At 59.7% G+C, this 20,046-nt stretch overlaps 1 protein-coding gene and 1 long non-coding RNA gene across 2 annotated transcripts in view; one reads left to right on the forward strand and one right to left on the reverse strand.

The window, feature by feature from the left end:
- The window catches only part of LOC117645256, a 57,599-nt gene extending 42,275 nt beyond the window's left edge, over positions 1–15,324 (forward strand). The window contains exon 3 of the long non-coding RNA XR_004587717.1: positions 15,280–15,324. This is a non-coding gene — a long non-coding RNA (uncharacterized LOC117645256). The remainder of the gene's footprint in view (positions 1–15,279) is intronic.
- Positions 1–20,046, reverse strand: part of LOC117645246 (N-alpha-acetyltransferase 16, NatA auxiliary subunit) — a 115,668-nt gene that overhangs the window by 91,493 nt on the left and 4,129 nt on the right. The gene's annotated exons all lie outside the window — the stretch shown is intronic.

Consider the following 20,046-nt stretch of genomic DNA (forward strand, 5'->3'; position numbering starts at 1 on the left):
TCATTCATTGCCGACTGCTTTGCACCGGGAAGAGGGAAGGGGCCCGCCGGCCCGGCGGAAGGGCCTGCCTAAGGGGCCGTCCGTGAGCACGCACAATCCGGAGCGGGTCAAAGAGACGGTCATCAGGGGTCGCACAGTGGCCCAGAAGATCGGTGGAGGCGGTCAAAATCCCGGACGCGTTTTGAGCTCCAGAGTCGCTGAACGGGACTCGAACCGAACGTGTGACCCCACCAATGGATTGCTCTCCGAACGAGGAATCCATTGATGGGGTCACACGTTCGGTTCGAGTCCTGTTTAGCGACTCTGGAGCTCAAAACGCGTCTAGAGTTTTGGCCGCCGGCGCCGGCCGGTCAACTGCCGGAGGGAAGGAAGCCTGCCCTGCCGAACGCTAGCGGAAACAGTCTGGAAAACTGTCCGCGGGGGGTTGGGGGTGGGAAGGGGTAGGGTAAGGGGGAAGGGGACCGGAGCCACAAATCACGGAGATCGACCGCGGCGACAAATGTGGCGGCGCCTTTGTCTTTCCGTCTTTGCGCGGAATCGGCCAAACAATGACAGATACAATGCAATTGTTTGCCTTCGCGGCATTACGCTGCAAATACACGTAGCGCAGCGACTTGGCCGCCCCGGAACCGCCCGGCGAACGCGCACCCCGGAAAAGAAAGAAAGAACTTTAAAAAAGAAAAAAAATGGGGGCTGCTACAGTGTCTCTACACAGACAGAGTCAGTCGCAACGCCCAAGCGGTGAAAATGCGCCGACACGGCCGTTCGCCTGCCTGCATGAACACCCATAGCCGTCGACAAAAGATGTAAAAATGTAAAAAACATGAAAATAAAAGGAATGAAAGAATGGCGGCGGAGCGGGCAATCTGGAAACGGCGCGGGCAGCCGTATAATACACGAGCAGAGTATAAATAAAGTCATTGCCGGGCAGGAAAGCCACTTGCAGCGAGACAGTTTCCAGATGGACTGTTCACTTGACTGTACAATGGGGCGCCCCGCCCCGCCCCGCCCCGCCCCGGCCGAACCGCAGACGTCATGAGGGAATTACAAGCTGCTCCGTTATTACAGCCTCACGAAAAAAAAGGAAAAAATAACGTGCAAAAAAGAAAAAGGGGGAAAAGAGTTCCTACGGTGTAAACGAATTCTCGTGTCGATCCACTGGAACTTTCAACCTTTCCCGGAAGGACTGAAGTCCGGTCGCTAAAAGCCGCCGCGCCATGAGAACCATTCCCGACATCGCTCCGTCTCTCTCGCACTCACAGCGCGCGCCGGCGTGCCGAGTAGGGGTGCGAGAGAGACAGACAGTGCGGCGGCACGCGTCGAATTAATGCGCCGGTGTGGGTTTGTCTTGATGGATCGCCCGCGTTTTCCAATCCGTTTGGCGGTGTAGGGAACAAGGGGTCCGGCCGCCCGGCGCTTAGCCGAGCGGCCCGATTAATTTACTCAATGGGGCGCACCGTGAGCCCTACACCGTCAAAAGCGACCCGGGCCAAAAACCCCGGACGCGTTTTGAGCTCCAGAGTCGCTAAACAGGACTCGAACCGAACGTGTGACCCCACCAATGGATTGCTCTGCGAACGAAGAATCCATTGGTCGGGTCACACGCTCGGTTCGAGTCCTGTTTAGCGACTCTGGAGCTCAAAACGCGTCTAGAGTTTTGGCCGCCGCAGACCGGTCTTCTGGCCCACTGTACGCAGTCCCGCCGACAAGGGGCTGCAGCGCGCTCGGTACACGTTCTGGCCCCCGTCCAGTGCTTTCGTCGCTCCGTCTCTCTCGCACTCGCGCGGCGGGCCGCAGGGGTGCGAGAAGGACAGCAAGCGGCGGCGGACCGGGCCTATCTGTGCAACGTGCAGTCGGTCCATTTTACCGCTTTTCGGCCGCGGCGGAGAAAGTGCGTTAGCCGCCTTGCCGCCCACCCACTCGACAAACACGTCCTCGCTTCCTCACTTGCTCGCGCCATTCCGCCACGTCGCTCCGTCTCCCTCGCACTCACGCGCCGTGCCGGCAGGCCCGCGGGGGCGCGAGAGAGACAGAGCGAAGGAATCAGTCTTGCCGCCGACCGGATCCGATTCACGCAGCCGAGCCGGCGAGCGCTAGCCTTGACGACTTCATCGCCGACGGCAACCAACCGCCACCCCGGGGGGGCGTCGCTCCACGCCACGCCACTGCATTCCCTTACAGTGCCGCCACTAAATAACGACTCTCGACGTTACTCAACACAGTGGGCCAGAAGACCGGTGGAGGCGGCCAAAACTCTAAACGCGTTTTGAGCTCCAGAGTCGCTGAATGGGATTCGTGCGGGACGTGTGACCCTACCAAATGGATTCCTCGTTCGGAGAGCAATCCATTGGAGGGGTCACACGCTCAGTTCGAGCGCTGTTAAGCGACTCTATGGAGCTGAAAACGCGTCTTGAGTGTTGACTTGCGGCGCCGGACTTGGACCGACTTCCTTGAAAGGTGTGGCACATTTGAAAACTGTTTGCATTACGGAATAATTCGCTTCGAAATTAGTGCGTGCCCTGTGCTCAACCACCCTGCATGGCTCATTAACCCCGTTTCGGTGCGTCTCTTGTCAGCCAGCGCGTTGGCCGCGGGGACACCTTAGATCAACTCGCGTTGCACTGTAGTCGCATGAGTACCCGCCGCCGCCTGGCCACCCTAGTAAGTCTCGCTGACGAACGGACTTGTCGAGCCCGCCTCATTTACAAGTGGCCGCCGCGCCGCTTCTGGGCCAAGTACCCCGTCGGCCACCCCGCGGAGGCCGCGACACTGCAACGTCAAACTGGAAAAAAAACTGGAAAGTGAGATACGAAGTCGTAAAGTGGCCGCCGCGACCGGGGATCGAACCCGGGTTCGACGCGCCGGCACTCAAAACCCACGAAAATCGACCGACGGAAGCGGGGCCTGTCCGGCCGACCAATGAGAGCGCGGTGGTGACGCAAGCGGCCATACCGAACGCTAAGTGACCGCACAGCGCCGCACTGACCACAGGGCGCACGTAACACGCACCAGTGTCCGTACCTTTCACCGCACACCGCCGCCAGTGGCCCGCCACCCACGCGGCCGGACGGACCGGGCAGCCAGCCCAAGGTCGATCGGAAAGGCGGGGCGGCACAATGGGCTGCGGCGGGCACAGCGGCCGCAGCCGTCAGCCCCAAAGACAGCGGACCTTCCATATTCAGCCCTAACTGCAGCGCGCTGCCCAGCGCACAGTGGGCCAGAAGACCGGTGGAGGCGGCCGCGACTCTCGACGCGTTTCGAGCTCCAGAGTCGCTAAACAGGACTCGTACCGAACGTGTGGCCCCACCCATGGATTCCCCGTTCGGAGAGCAATCCATTGGTGGAGTCACACGTCCGGTTCGAGTCCTATTTAGCGACTCTGGAGCTCAAAACGCGTCTTGAGTTTTGGCCGCCTCCGCCGGTCTTCTGGCCCACTGTGCTGGCTGGCTACCGACCGAAGGACGGCCGGCGAGAGCGGCGTCACGGCCGAACGGACGGACAGACAATCAATCAATCAGACCGCACTCAAACTCCGATTGTCCTGCCTCCAAAAAAATAAAAAGCCCCGGCGAGGGAAGCGTGCGCGCCGAGCGCCTGGCCTGGCCCTTAATGGTAATGGAAATGGCGGGTAGGCCAAACGCGACACGGCTGCGCAGCGCGTTGCCTACCCGAGCGCCTGGAGCGTAGGCCAAACACGGCACGGCCCCTCGGCGGGTTGCCTACCCGCTCTTCGTTAGGCGCTCGGCTCCGCTGGGAGCGGTCGAAATCCCGGACGCGTTTTGAGCTCCAGAGTCGCTAAATGGGGCTCGAACCGAACGTGTGACCCCACCAATCTGATTGCTCTCCGAACGAGGAATCCATTGGTGTGGTCACACGTTCGGTTCGAGCCCTGTTTAGCGACTCTGGAGCTCAAAACGCGTCTAGAGTTCTGACCGCCTCCACCGGTCTCTCCGCTGTGCGCTCCCCTCCCCGGCCTGCCGGCGAGCCAACACACTACACCACACACTTGCGGCTGCGGTGGCGCTCCGAAACGCGCGAAAAATCGGTCGGGCTGGCTTCGCGGCTTGGCGGCCTGGCGGCTCCGCGTTGCGTCACGGACATGCCATGCCGGCCGCAACTCTGTCCCTTTGATGTGCGACTCTTAACGGCTTGGCGAGCCGTTCCGAATAGCGTCGCTGTGTCTCTCTTTCTTTCTCTCTCGCGCGCGCCTCCAGGACGCTGCGGGTGACCGACAGAGACAGAGCGACTCTCGCACGGCGACGGACGGACACGCCGTAAAACACACGGCCGGCTACCGGACCGGCGCGTCGGCGCACAGTGGGCCAAAAGACCGGTGGCGGCGGACAAAACTCTATACGCGTTTTGAGCTCTAGAGCCACTAAACAGGCCTCGAACCGAACGTGTGACCCCACCAATGGATTGCTCTCCGAACGAGGAATCCATTGGTGGGGTCACACGTTCGGTTCGAGGCCCATTTAGCGACTCTGCAGCTCACAACGCGTCTAGAGTTTTGTCCGCCTCCACCGGTCTTCTGGCCCACTGTGCGGCGGGCCGACGCACCGCGAGAGTGAGAGAGACACCTGTCGACTCGGTTGGACACGACTCGACTCCAGCGACCCGAACCGAACACTTTGAGGACACCGATGGACTGTACCCTCATGTGTCCGAACCGGCCCCGAGTCCTTTGTAAAGGCCGAGTTGGTGGAAATGGCCCCAGAGTTGTGCGTCCGCCAGGGCGTGAAATTTGTTGAGATTGTAGGTGCCTCTTCATCTCGTGAAATGGTAAAGCACGGAAAACCATTAATTTAACATTAAATTTCGAGTTTAAGGTATTCTTAGGTTAAATTTTGCATAGTATTTAATCTAGCCGTCTTTCTAGACGCAGGTTTCGTGTGATTCTGCCTAATTTCGGTCGATTTTAGTGATTTTGGCTGATTTCGGATTGCTTGATTTCGCGTGATTCTCAATGATTCGCGTGTGATTTCGGGGGCCGTGTACACATGATTGCGCGAGTTTTTGCCCCCTCGAAAAAAACTTTAAAAGTCGCAAAAAGAGTGTTAGCACGCTCGAACAATCTGCCGCGCCGTGCCGCCTACACGAAGGCCTTCCGTCCTGCAGTCCGTCGCCACACTGCACTGCAGGCCGTGGGTGTCAAAAGGCAAAAAGCGCCCCCGCCGCAGCGGCACGCGTGCAAAATGATTCCGAGAGTCGTCTTCGTCGCTCCGTCTCTCTCGCACCTAAACGGGACGCCCCGTGAGTGCGAGGGAGACAGAGCGACGAAAACGACTCTCGGAGTCAGTGTGCTGGCGGCGCGGGGTCCGTTCCTTTCATGGGGCACTTCGCACCTCGCGGGGTCAGGGCTGCGACCCGCGGCGCGCCGCCAGCAGCGGGCTCGCTCCGGAGAGTCGTCCGTCTCTCTCGCACCCCAGCGGCACGCCCCGCGAGAGCGACAGAGACAGAGCGACGCCGTTCGGAACCCAGACGCGTTCGCCTCCACTTAATCACCATTATCAGGCGGGCCGATGTGGTGCAGCGAGCCGATAGGCGGGGCACGGCGGCAAAGCCGGGCAAGCCCCCAAGGTGTCTGCTCGCTCTCTCTCTCTCTGTCTCTGTCTCTCTCTGTCTCTGTCTGTCTGTCTGTCTGTCTGTCTGTCTGTCTGTCTGTCTGTCTCTCTCTCTCTCTCTCTCTCTCTCTCTCTCTCTCTCTCTCTCTCTCTCTCTCTCTCCGACGCCGGGGTGTCATTTCCTCGGCAGTCACACCGCAACACATCGTGGGCGGGCTGGCTGCGAAAATTAGCGAGTCCTGCGAAGTCGAGCCTGCATCCCTGGCGGCACTGCGGTGGTGACGTCACCCTCCAGTGCAGTTCACTTTTCCGTCTTCGACTTTATTCCCTCCCCTTTACACGTTTCCGTCGGATACCCCGGTCATTTTCGTGTCCGTGCCCTGATGCACGCACAGTGCCCCAGAAGACCGGTGGAGGCGGCCGAAATTCTAAACGCGCTTTGAGCTCCATAGTCGCTAAATGGGACTCGAACCGAACGTGTGACCCCACCAATGGATTGCTCTCCGAACAAGGAATTCATCGATGGGGTCACACGTTCGGTTCGAGTCCTGTTTAGCGACTCTGGAGCTCAAAACGCGTCAGAGTTTTGGCCACCTCCCCCGGTCTTCTAGCCCACTGCGCCACGTCCCCGCGGTCCTTGCTGGCGCCACAAGCCGTCAGTTAAGAGCCCGCTGTTAGTGCACTGTGTCCTCGGGACGCCTTAGCCTGGCCGGCACAGCGGGCACACTACAAGAACACTCCGCAGGACGAAAAAAAAATGAAGGTACACTCTCGGCAAAAATTTGCCGCGACCAATAAACGGCAACTGGCGTGCTCGCTGGCGCCAGGCTGGCTGTTACGGCGTGCGCTCGAGTCGAACAAGAGCAGTCATGAGCGGTGTGCCAGCGGTGCGCCAGCGGTCCGATTCCGAAGGGTAGCCTCGTCGCTCTGTCTCTCTCGCACCCCTTTGGGGCGCCCCACGAGTGCGAGAGAGACAGACGGCCGCCCCGGTCCGCTGCCCGGCGGGGCTCGGCGCTGTCCACTCATGCATTACACGCCCCGCCCGCACTTTTTTCCCTCAAACGGCGCGCTGCATATTAATGCACTTTCTTTGCCGAGACACTAAAGACCGACTGGCACCGTGGCGTACAGGCCGGGCCAAAAACACCGGCAGCCTGCACCACCGTCGCCAGGTTCCACCTCGTGGACGGAAAAAAACCGATAGGAAAGCGACAGTAAAAAAAACAAATGAAATAATTTTAAATACAAAAGCGAAAAATCAAAAGAAATTTTTAAAAAAGGCTCTTAAGAGTCGAATTTTGATAAGGAAAAAAAAGAACCCGCGAAAACTTTAAAAAAGTATTTGAAAATGCTTCATAAAATTTGAAATTTGAAAAAACAAGAACTAATTTTGAAAACTATTAAAAGGTAGAGCAGCAACTTGATTTAAAATGACTTCAAACGTCTCACGACACTTCTTTTTCAAAGAAAAGAAAAACGAGTTAAGAATAATCCCCCGGTGGCAGGCGGTCTCAGTGTACGCACGTAATGAGCTAGGCGTGCTGAGCCCCTTGTACGGCGACCGAAATATAATAGGCCGAATAATTCAAGGCCGCGCTGCGGCGGCAGGGCGTGGCAGGGCGGGGCGAGGCGGGGCAAGGCGGGGCGGGGCGGGGCGTGGCCGGTAACAAAAGACACGGCCCGTTCATTCGCTACTCGTTGACCACTAATTCCAGAACAACAATGACGACGCTTGTCGACAGAAGGCGACACTCCCACGACAAAAAAAGTAACCGCACAGCAACAACAACAGCAGCCCATGATTTAAAACAACAACAAAAACCGTATGATTCAAACAGGGTCGGAATCCTGCATACAGAGTCCCCATAACCTTGCCCTACCCGACCTGATTGAAAGGCCATTCCCCCTTTTTTTTGCATTTTCTCCCTCGTCAAGTCTTTGCCTTGCGTACGACAATGTTCTTGCTGCTGTTGTTGTGGTGGTCCTTGTCCGCGCGGACCGCCAAGGCCGGTGTTGTTGTGTCTGGGCCACTTAAAATCGGCCGGCACGCCGATAGGCCCTGCACACAGTGGGCCAGAGGACCGGTGGAGGCGGCCAAAACTCTGGGCGCGTTTTGATCTCCAGAGTCGCTGACCAGGACTCGAACCACGCTTGTGACCCCACCAATGGATTCCTCGTTCGGAGAGCAATCCATTGGTGGGGTCACACGTTCGGTTCGAGTCCCATTTAGCGACTCTGGAGCTCAAAACGCGTCTGGAGTTTTGACCGCCTCCACCGGTCTTCTGGCCCACAGTGCTAGGGCGGCGAGGACAGGGGCATGGCACGAGGACGCGTGTGTGAGTGTGTTTGAACCCAGGCGACAATTCCACTTTTCAGTTTCAAAACCAACTCTCGCAGACTTTCATAACGCACGCGTGAGTCATTGTGCGCGCGCACGCGCCGTGAGAGGGGGCAAACACACACATACACACACGTAAACACACATACACACTTACACGCAGACACGCACGCACGGCCACTAACGCGCGCGGGAGATTCAAATTGAATAACACAAAACAAAGTCATGAGAAAAGTGTCGTCGTCGTCCCCGTCGCGCGCGCCACCCCGCGCCCTTGGCTCTTGGGACAGGGAGACACACACATACATGCTCTCTCTCTCTCTCTCTCTCTCTCTCTCTCTCTCTCTCTCTCTCTCTCTCTCTCTCTCTCTCTCTCTCTCTCTCTCTCTCTCTCTCTCTCTCTCCACACACACACACACACACACACAGCCCGAAGTCGAAGGAAAACTTCCAACGGATGGCGCTTAGGACCTTAATTCTCAAGGGTCGCTAAATTTGTTACGTTTTCGCGATTGAAAGACGAAGCAGGCGGGGGCCATCGGCCTATCACTCTCACTCACTCACTCACTCACTCACACACACACACACACACACACACACACACACACTCACTCACTCACACACCGCGAGAGGGTCCTGCCGCCCTCCGCCCAAACGGAACACACAAGCGAGCTTTCCCCATTTGCACGGAACACGGGCCGCGCAGGCTCGGCCAGGCTCGGCCGGGCGGCAGACCGTCCGTGGCGAAACAATGGCGGCAGTCTCATTCCGCAGAGTCGTTTCGTCGCTCTGTCTCTCTCGCACTCACGGGGCGTCCCGTATAGGGGCGAGAGAGAGAGAGAGAGAGAGAGAGAGAGAGAGAGAGAGAGAGAGAGAGAGAGAGAGAGAGAGAGAGAGAGAGAGAGAGAGAGAGAGAGAGAGACGGAACGCGACGGGGCCAAATCAAAATGGCAGCACGCAGAGCGCGGCGCGGCACCTCCCTCGCGCACTGTCGCACTTTTTACGCCGCACTCGTCAAGCAGAGCGCGTCGGACAACCCGTTGGCGGACGCAGAAATTGTTCAGCACAAAAGTTGATTACAGCAAACATGCGACCACCGCAGAACTGATGTTTTCAAATGCAGAAAGGAGAAAGGTGAACAAGTGGTTTCCTTTTTCTCAGTTTCAATATCTTATCTCTAAATATCTTATGGTGAAAGGTTGCACCACCATATTATGGTAAAGATTTTCTCCATAATACAAACGAAATTCGTCAAAACATCTAGAGGGTAAGGTGAATTCCCAATGGTATGTCTTAAAGTCGGCTGCCACCAGAATATGGAGATTTTTCGCCAAAATATAGACAAGTTTCACCATAATATAGATAATTTTCACCATAATATGGCGAATTTTCACCATAATATAGAGAATTTTTACCATAATGTAGAGAATTTTCACCATAATATGGAGAAATTTCACCATAATATAGAGGATCTTCACTAAACAATTTTTAAAAGAGTACATTCACACAGAGAGCATAATCCGCACCGACCGGCAACCTGCCGGGGGCGTGGGGTACACTGCAGTGCACGGTACACACAGTGTACTGCACCGCACAGTGCGGTGGCGTGCGTGCGGCGCGAGGCGGCCACGAGCGGGGACGCCGGCGACGACGGGGACCTTGACGGCGAGCACGAGGCGCTCGAGGCTCCGGCAGCGGGTTCAGGGGTCGTCAACGGGGGACGAGGAAACCGGACACCCAGGCGCGGCGGGGCGTGGCGGGGCGTGGCGGGGCGTGGCGGGGCGTGGCGGGGCGTGGCGGGGCGTGGCGGGGCGTGGCGGGGCGTGGCGGAGCGTGGCGGGGCGTGGCGGAGCGTGGCGGGGCGTGGCGTGGCGGGGCGTGGCGGGCGTGGCGGGGCGTGGCGTGGGTGTCCGCAGAACGGTCTCAAGGCCGCCGGTCGTCCCGCCCCGCCACGCCCCAAAGGCCGAGCGCGCGGCGGCGGCGGTCGCCAGACGCCAGACACGGCCACGCGCGTGCAAGTCTCCGCGCCAAAGAGTCCGCACTCTGATTCCGAAAGTCGTTTTCGTCGCTCCGCTCTGCATATCTCAAGCCTAAACACGGGGCCGCTCCATGACGGCGAGAGACACAGAGCGACGTAAAAGGCTTTCAATCCGCTAGCTGGCTAACCGGGTTCGAACCCTCGCACAGTGGGCCAGCGGAGGCGGCCAAAACTCTAGACGCGTTCTGAGGTCCGGAGTCGGTAAATGGGGCTCGAACCGAACGTTTGACCCCACCAATGGATTCCTCGTTCGGAGAGCAATCCATTGGTGGGGTCACACGTTCGGTTCGAGTCCTATTTAGCGACTCTGGAGCTCAAAACGCGTGTAGGGTTTTGGCCGCCTCCACCGGTCTTCTGGCCCACTGTGCCTCGCCGCCGCCGACGGTGTCCTTCCCACTCCACAGCCACAGCCCACGCGAGGCTAGGTTTCCAGGGGGTGAAAAATAGGGCACGTGATACGGCCCCTGGCGGTGGCAGTGTGGTGGCGGAGCGGTCCGAGGCGACGCCAGCGCGCAGCGACACGCCGGCAAAAATCGGCGTTAAATCAATGGCTGCACGGCGTGGGGCGTAAATCAATGCGCACTGCTTTTCCCGGGCAAGGCTGCCGCGAGCCTCGGCGAGCCGCCACCAGTGTAGCCACACCGCAATCCAGAATCCAGCGACGCACGCTTTTTCACCCGCCCTCCATCTCGATGACCATCGTGACGCCGACCACGAGGACGCACAGTGGGCCAGAAGACCGGCGCTGGCGGCCAAAACCCTAAACGCGTTTTGAGCTCTAGAGTCGCTTACCAGGACTCGAACCGAGCGTGTGACCCTACCAATGGATTCCTCGTTCGGAGAGCAATCCATCGGTGGTGTCACACGTTCGGTTCGAGTCCCATTTAGCGACTCTGGAGCTCAAAACGCGTCCGGGGTTTCGACCGCCCCCGCCGGTCTTCTGGCCCACTGTGGGACGGCGACGGCCCCGAGGGCGGCGTCGACGACCTGCCCCTGTCCCTCGCTAAACGAGCTTCGTCCTCGCTCGCGCCTCACGCCCCGCTGACCACACGCGCCGCGCGGTGCGCCGTGGCCGCCGTGGCACTGCACCGCCTTCCGGCCCAACGCCCCGTAACGCGCAGCCCTGCCCGGCCCGGCCCGGCCGCATCCACGTAACACGTAACGCCACGCAACCCGACAGGAAGACCACCGCCAGCCACCGCGACGCGCAGCACGGCCAAGCACCGCCAAGCCGGGGAAGACACTCGCGCGGTCACAATTAGCAAAGACACACACGAAGAAAGAGAGAGAAAGGGAGAGATAAGCGGATAAAAAGGTTGCCGTCGGCGGACGCCATGGGATACACACGTCAGATTACAACCCTAAAGTGAACCTTTCAAGGTTCAATTGAAACTTGAATTGCGCTCTGGAGACTTCCCATCAAATTCTGGTGAACTAATGATTAAATTATAAAATGGATTGAAAACCACGTAAGGGCTGTATGTAAGGGGTGTAAATTTGTACTAACAGGGTGGGCGGAGGGAGAGGGAGGAGGACGAGGAGGAGGACGAGGAGGAGGACGAGGAGGACGAGGAGGAGGGGGAGGAGGACGAGGAGGACGAGGACGAGGAGGGGGAGGAGGACGAGGAGGAGGACGAGGAGGACGAGGAGGAGGACGAGGAGGACAGGACGAGACGCAGGAGGACAGAGGCGAGGAAGGAAGGACGAGGAGGAGGAAGGGGAGGAGGACGAGGAGGAGGACGAGGAGTAGAAGGGGGAGGAGGACGAGGAGGAGGGGGAGGAGGACGAGGAGGACGAGGAGGAGGAGGAGGAGGGGGCCTTGCCCTCGGGTCCACATTCACAGGAGCCCTTCCCCACCCCCACCCCCTTTTCCCGGAAGCGTCCCCCCTGAATCATTCAGAGCGTGTTTATGACGCAAGGAACGCCCAGCGCAGTGGACAGGTCACTGCAGGGCACGCCGCCAACCGGACACACACACACATGCACACACAGACAGGCAACACCGCAAAAAAAAGAAACAGAAAGAAACAGAAAAGAAACCAGTCGCCAACATCTTTGTTTTCCCCGCAGCCACTTTAACTGCCTTGAGGCAGGGCAGGGCCGGCGAGGCCCCAATCCCACAGGGTACCGCAGAGTACCTCGGGGGAGTCACTTTTACTGTCTGTCACACAGTGTGCACCTGCACTGCCATGCACTGCCTTGCCCCGTACACACGGACTGCGTCAGCGAGCCGAGGCACTTAAGCCCCGCGTGCCGTGGCGCCCCCCGGCGCACCGGCGCGCCACGGTCTCACTCACACACACACACACACATGTGCAAACACACACAAGCAGAAAGCCACTTTTATTTTCAGAATAAGGGTTTAGACTAGAGAAGAGACTGCACATTTCACTGCTGACCCACGAGTTCCACCAATGTCTCTGAGGTATTTTCCCTGACATTTAAGACCGAAATTTCAGAACTTCCATAAGCTTGCCACAAGACAAAACCTTTTCAAAAAAATAGTTTGAAAGTAATCGAAGTTTTGAGATCTCATTTTTTCACAACTGACTAAAATTTTCCCTGACTTTTCAATGACTTACATAACTAAAAATTATTGTCCCCGACTGCCCCTGACTTTGCCGGTTTCCCAGACTTGTGGGAACACTGTAAGCCTCTTCGCCAATTACGTCAGCTTTCATTGGTGACGGGGATGATCCTTTCCCGTGGACCAGCAGACTGATTCCGAGAGTCGTCTTCGTCGCTCTGTCTCTCTCGCACTCATGGCGGCGTCCCGCAAGGTGCGACAGAGACAGCGCGACGAAAACGACTCTCGGAATCAGTCTACAGAATACCGGTGGGATCCAGCCAGCTGGAGCTTGGCGAAAAAAAGTAACGCGTCTCGGCAACGACAGGGCGGACAGGCCGGCGCTGCACAGTGTGCCGGAACCCGGCGGATCGGCAGATCAATAATTCAGGACGGGGATGGCGGCACTGCGGCACCGGTAATGCGTCCAGTTCGTTTACAGCGGCGCGGCTAAGTTTGAGGAATGCTCGCGGCGACGCGCCGACGGAGACATTAAATTTTAAAAAAACGCAGCACGTCACTCACTCTTCGGCCTTGCGAATGGCGGTGGCGCACAGTGGGCCAGAAGACCGGTGGAGGCGGCCAAAACTCTAGACGCGTTTTAAGCTCCAGAGTCGCTAAATGGGACTCGAACCGAGCGTGTGACCCCACCAATGGATTGCTCTCCGAACGAGGAATCCATTGGTGGGGTCACACGTTCGGTTCGAGTCCTATTTTGCTACTCTGCAGCTCAAAACGCGTCTAGGGTTTCGGCCGCCTCCGCCGGTCTTCTGGCCCACTGTGCCTGGACTCGCCAACGCCAAACAGTGCAAGCGGACGAGAAGGCATCACGCCGAGTCGGTGATACGGTTTGCATTTAGTCGCGTCGGGGACCGTCCAGGCTGCTTGCACTTTCTCTCTCCGCGCAGACACACGTCCCGTCGCCGCGGAAGTAGAGTAACCCCTCCCCCCCCCTCTTTCCCCGCCGGCGTCAGAAAGCGCGCCAAATTTAAATCCAACATCTCCCAGCCCCGCCGGCGCGACACCGCAAGAGCGAGTTGAGCGACGGAGTACTAACTGCGGTAGCATCATCGGAGGCGCTGCCACTTGGATCGCGACAGAACAAACGACACTTGTTCGGCTCACCTCAGCCGGCCACGACCGAAGCCCCGAGCATCACGCACCACAACGTAAGGGAGAGTGGGGCACCTCCTGCCAGGGGCACCTCCTGCCAAAGTGCTGTGGGGGGCAAACCACTCGCACTGTTGAGCAGCCAATTTGGTTAAATCAAGGTATGACCATATGCACCTCAATGCCAAAAAGTGGTTACGGTCAGATTAAAATTGTAGCCCTAGTGTGAAATCAAACTTTAAAAGATAAGATTTCGAGCACTTTTCTGACATTTTGACTATAATGTGTCCTCTGACAGTCACTTCCAATGTTCGGGTATCAAAAAATGGTTTTCCTGTCCGATAGTTGGTATTTTTAGGAGCATTTTGCAACATTGGGATGACATCAGCGGTGCACCGATAAAGTGCTGAGGCCAATTTTCTCTCATGCATGGCGTGGGGCACCTACTGCCACTTTTGGCTGGGGCAGGTACTGTCACCTTAAAATCCCTTAATTGGCAAAAAAATTTCATGCCAAACTGAGTTCATGTTTAGTTGAGGGCACCAGTATGATTTCGGGGAACAAGTAACGTGAATATGAGTGGGATAATACCTGTTTTGACATTGCAACAGCTTTGATTTTCAAATAACCACGTTTGGGTTGACCTTTCTACCGCAGCACCACTGAGGATATGTTTGAACAGCTCCAAATCGACGAGAAGCTCGTCTTTCTGACCAGTAATGATTTTATCACCATAAAATGATCAATTGGCCACAAAATTTAGGTTCAAGGACCATCCACTCTCCCAGGGAATACTCGCCCCGCCCCTTGGCAGGAGGTGCCCCTGTCCCTGGCAGTAGGTGCCCCGGGCCGGGGCACCTACTGCCAATTGCAGAGGTGCTTAGAGTAGGAGATAACTCTACATAAACGTGACATATTTTAGTTTCTATCAACGGGTTATTATAGATTAAGGACCAATGAAGTTTTCTGACTACACATATTCGTCACCAAGTAGAAACAACGCAAACCAGAGACAAAATCCAAAAAGTGGCAGGAGGTGCCCCACTCTCCCTTACCTGGAAAAGGAGAGGGGTCATTAAAACTGTGAAGGCGAGAATTTAAAACACACGAAGGTTATAGGTTCAGCTCCTGAACAATCAAAATAAACGATTAATCGAAATGCGAGCTGCCTCCAAATTCGTGCTCCACCCGCAAATGTGTGTTTGAAACATCATGATTGACGTGAACCTAGCGCTGCTGGCTGACCTCAGTTCTCTTTGGCCCCACACTGGAACAAAGGTTCAACGCCCGGCATCGCCTGGAGCCGTGCTGGAGCGAGCTGCAGCCCGAAAGTGGGCAAGCCATTGCACGCCAGTGCACGATGGGTTGCCTACACTGGAGTCGCAGGGGTCCAGAACCCCCAAACAGTGGAGCAGAAGACCGGTGGAGACGGACAAAGCTCTAGACGCGTTTTGAGCTCCAGAGTCGCTAAATGGGACTCGAGCCGAACGTGTGACCCCACCAATGGATTGCTCTCCGAACGAAGAATCCATTGGTGGGGCAGATGCTTGGTTCGAGTCCTGTTTAGCGAACTCAATACGCATCTTGAGTTTTGCCGCCTCCGCCGGTCTTCTCTGCCCCAGCCAACGCCCTGGCCCTAACCCCGGCCCCCCTTGTGTTGCAGATGGTGCGGCCGACGTGCCTGGGCCCGGGCCGGCCGCCGCCCCTGCTGCTCGGCGCCGTCCTCGTCATGCTGGTCGCGCTGCTGCTGCCGAGCGCGCTGTGCCGCGGCCCCGGCCGCGAGACCCGCGGGGCGCGGGCCGCCAGGACGCGGGCCTCCCACCCCGGCGGCCTCGGCGGCGTGCAGTACGGCGCCAGGATCTCGCCGCTGCTGCGGGCGCAGCGCGACGACGACACACTGCTGCTGGCCGCGGCGGGCGGCGGCGCCGACAAGGACAAGGACAAGGACGACGACGACGAGGACCGCAAGACGCTCTCGCAGCAGGTGGCCGAGGGCAAGTACGGCCTCATCCAGAAGGAGCTGTTCGCCACGCCGCCGCGGCGGCCCGGGGTGCTGAGCTACGCCGCCAACCCCGAGGTGCCGCGGGACACGGCGGCCAACCTGGGCGGCCTGGACGAGGAGGAGATCTGGCTGGCGGAGGACCACCTGCTGGTGCTGCGCGGCGGCGCGTTCCGCGACAAGCCGGAGCAGCAGACGCAGCCCTGGCCCGCCATCGACGACTACCAGGCGCCGCCGCGGCAGGTCAAGCTGCCCGCGCACCCGCGCGTGCCGCCGCCCTTCCCCGTGCAGCTGTCGGACCACGGCCCCACGCAGTTCCTCACCTCGGCCAACGGCACGCCCGCCTTCCAGCCCGGCTTCATCCCCCTGGTGCCCTACAACGGCACGCTCGTCGTGCCGCCTTTCCCGCTGCCGCCCCGGGGCTGGGGCCGGGGCTGGGGCCCGGGCTGGGGCTGCCGCCCGGACTGGCGCCGGCCGGCCCCGGGGGCGGCTACCTGGTGCCGCTGCCCTTCCCGCCGCCCAACGCCTCCCTGTCGCTGCTGCAGTCGCTGCCCCCGGGGGCGGCCTTCCTGCCGCCGCCGCTGCCGCCGTCCAACCTCAGCGAGCCGCTGGACGAGGACGACCCCTCCATCTACTATCCGCCGCCCTACGACTTCTACTACCCCAAGGATAACTCGTCGGCGGTGCCGGCGGGGCCGCTGGTGCCGGGCATCATCCTGCCGCCGCCGCCCGACTTCTTCGCGCCGCTCGACCCGCCGCCCTCGTCCACCACCACCAGCGCGCCGCCCACGCGGCCGCGCAGCCGCCGGCCGCCCAGCAAGTTCCGGCCGTCGCTGCCCTTCCCCGCGCACCCCGAGAACGAGGTGGACGCGCCCCGCGACGCGCCCGCGCTGCCGCTGGCCGAGGGCCCCGGCGAGTACGGCGCCGGCCCCGCGGACTACGAGGGCTACGACTACCGGCGGCCCAAGCAGCAGCACGGCGACGTCTTCCAGACCGTCAAGCTGCAGCAGCACGTCAAGGTGGCCGACGACGACGAGGAGGCCACGACGGAGCGCACCGTGCTCATCGGCGGCAGGCGGCCGTACCCCGCGCCCGCGCCGACCCCCACCCCCACGCCGCGCCCCTTCCTGGTGACGGTGCGCAAGCGCGTGCGGCCGCGGCCCACCACGCCGCCCCCGACGCCGCCGCCGACACCGCCGCCAACGGCGCCGCCGCCAGAGCACCACTTCTACACCAACTTGGTGTCGCCCACGGCCGAGCCGCAGCCCATCTACCAGTTCGACTTCACGAGCCAGCGCGCGCCCGTCACGTACGCGCCGCCCGTGGCGCAGTCCGCGCCGCAGCCCGACGACGCCGTCACCGCGGTGCCCGTCACGCAGCTGCCGATCCGCGTCTACGCCGAGCAGTCCTCCACGCAGGCCCCCGCGCCCGAGGAGCTCTCCACGCCCGGCAGCGCGTACCGCGAGCAGGCCGCCTACCCGCAGTACCAGCCCGAGGCCGCCGTCACGCAGCCCCCCAGCGTAGACCACCACGACCAGCGCGTCGCCTTCCGGCCCTACGACCACGTCAGGCACTACGCGCCCACGCCGTCGCGCAAGCCGGCCGCCCAGTACCACGAGGAGCTGGTGCCCATCCGCCAGTACCAGCAGGAGCACCCCGTCACGCCCGTGCGGCAGTACCAGCAGGAGCACCCCGTCACACAGGCGCCCATCAGGACGTACCAGCAGGAGCACCCCGTCACGCCGGTGCGCCAGTACCAGCAGGAGCACACCGTCACTCAAGCGCCAATCAGGCAGTACCAGCAGGAGCACACTGTCACTCAAGCGCCAATCAGACAGTACCAGCAGGAGCACACCGTCACACAGGCGCCCATTCGAACCTACCAGCAGGAGCACCCCGTCACGCAGGCTCCCGTCAGGACGTACCAACAGGAGCACGCCATCAGGCAGTACCAGCAGGAGCAGGCCGTCAGGCAGTACCAGCAGGAGCACCCCGTCACGCAGGCACCGCTCAGGACGTACCAGCACTCCGTCACGCCGGTGCCCTTCAGGCAGTACCAGCAGGAGCACCACGTCACGCAAGTGCCGCAGTACCAGCAGGAGCAACACGTCACGCAAGTGCCGCAGTACCAGCAGGAGCAACACGTCACGCAAGCGCCCGTGCAGCAGTACCAGCAGGAGCACGTGACCCAAGTGCCGATCCGCACCTACCAGCAGGAGCACCCCGTCACACAGGTCCCGATCAGGACGTACCCGCAGGAGCAGGCCGTCACGCAGGTGCCCGTGCGGCAGTACCAGCAGGAGCACGCCGTCACGGGGGCGCCGCTGCGCACCTACCGGCCCGCCAAGCCGGCGCGCGTCAAGGCCGTCAAGGCCGTCACGGTGTACCCGACGACGACGGCCAAGCCGGTGCGCTACTACGACGACAAGGCCACCTTCTACTTCTACGAGGAGCCCATCGTGACGCAGCACCAGGGCGGCAGCGTCAGCACCACCAAGCCGCACCTCGTGTACGAGACCACGACGGTGCTGCCGCCGCAGCAGCCGCCGCAGCAGCAGCACGCCTACTACTACCTGCCCGTCAACAAGACCCACGACTACTTCGCCAACGGCAACGTGGAGGACGTGTACTTCCAGCCGCAGCCGCCGCCACCGCCGCCGCCGCCGCGGTACGTGTACCTGCCGGACTACCAGCCCTTCCGCAGCACGCCGCCGCCGCCGCAGTACTTCCCGCCCAAGTCCGCGCTGCAGTTCTTCAACTCGGAGCCCAAGCCGGGGCCGTCCGCGCTGGCCAAGCCGCCCGTCTTCGAGTTCAGCTTCCAGGCGCAGTCCGTGCAGGACCCAAGCAGGCCGCGCCGCCGCCGCCACCGCCGCCGCCGCGGCTGCAGGGCGGCTTCAAGCCGTCCAGCCGGCTGCCCGTGGGCCTGCAGGGCCTGCAGCAGGTGCCGGCCTTCGCGACCACGCCCAAGCCCACCAGCACCGTCTACACCACGTCCAACCCGCTCTACTACTACACGCAGCAGGACGACTCGGTCTTCGACGACATCACCAAGAAGTACTTCTCCATGTTCGGGCGCAAGCTGCCGGCCGGGGCGGAGGAGGCCGGCGCCCTGGAGGGCGACGACGGGCTGGGCGTCAGCAAGCCGCCGCTGCCGCCGCCCGTGCGCGTCACCACCCCACTGCCAACGCTGCCACTGCCGCCCAGCAGCACGCCGCGGCCCTTCCAGCAGCACCCCGCCGCCGAGGGCGGCTTCGTGCCCATCGTGTCGCTGGCCGACGACACCCTCGTCAACTACCGCCAGCCGCTGCCCGCGCTCGAGCCCCACGCCGAGCTCATCGAGCAGCCCGTGACGCCGGCCGGCCTCGGCCACGGCCTGGGCCACGTCAACGGGCACGTCAACGGGCACGTCAACGGGCACGCGCCAGGCAACGCCTTCATCTCGTATCAGCTGCCCGGCAACGGAGGCCACTTCTACTTCCTGACGCCGCAGCGGCAGCAGCACGGCGCCCAGCACCAGCGCCAGCACCGGCGGCGCGCCCCGCGGGGGCAGAGCGAGCGGCGGAAGCGACGCGAGCGACTCGAGCAGCGCGAGCAGCGCGAGCAGCGGCGATGACATTGTGATAAAGACTGAGACGAAGGGGCGCGTCGTATTTATTCAGTGCTGGTCGGGTCGGCCCTCCGGCCGCCTCCGGAACCACTAACCGCATTCAAACTTAGGCAATTTTATTTTTCACGCCGAAGGCGCGAGGACGTTTTAGTCGATTTTCTTTAGCGGCGGAAGACGAGTGGCTGTCGCGGGCGGTTAACGACCATGAAGGGGACCGACCGAAAGGGAGCGCAGAGCCATAGCTCAGCATGCAGAACAAGTTCAGAGGGCGTGTTCTGATTCCTTGAAAAATGTGATCATTATTTGAACCTAATCAGATTCCTAGCCAACAAATTCTAGGCCAGGCGATTGTGCTGAAATTTAGGCAGATATTGCAAAGTTCAATTAGAATGTTGCTGTTTTAATTTTGAAAATTGTATGCTTCAGAAAGATAAAGCAGACTATTTATTGTAATTGAAAATACTTAAGTAGAAAATACTATTATCTTCCCCGAAATCTTTGTCTTGGCCGCAATACAGGCAACTTCACTTTCAAATACTGTTCTTTTGTAAATATGCTAGACTGTTCAAAATTCTTAAATTTACATTCAGTCCGACTTAAAATTACTAGAATGTAAAGAAAATGTACATTGGTGTAAATTATTTAACACTTTAGCAACTGCCATGTGCTCCTATTGAAAATAAATCTCTGTAAATAAGTGATATTGAATCGCCATAATTATAAATGTAACGTATGCAAGGCTACATAAGGAGAGACTGGTAAGAAAAAGAAACATATGGCAACACAACTCGTGATGACTATAAGAATCATACACAGCTCTAATT

This window comes from Thrips palmi, unplaced genomic scaffold (assembly GCF_012932325.1).
Source record: "Thrips palmi isolate BJ-2018 unplaced genomic scaffold, TpBJ-2018v1 HiC_scaffold_18, whole genome shotgun sequence".
Classification (NCBI taxonomy): domain Eukaryota; kingdom Metazoa; phylum Arthropoda; class Insecta; order Thysanoptera; family Thripidae; genus Thrips; species Thrips palmi.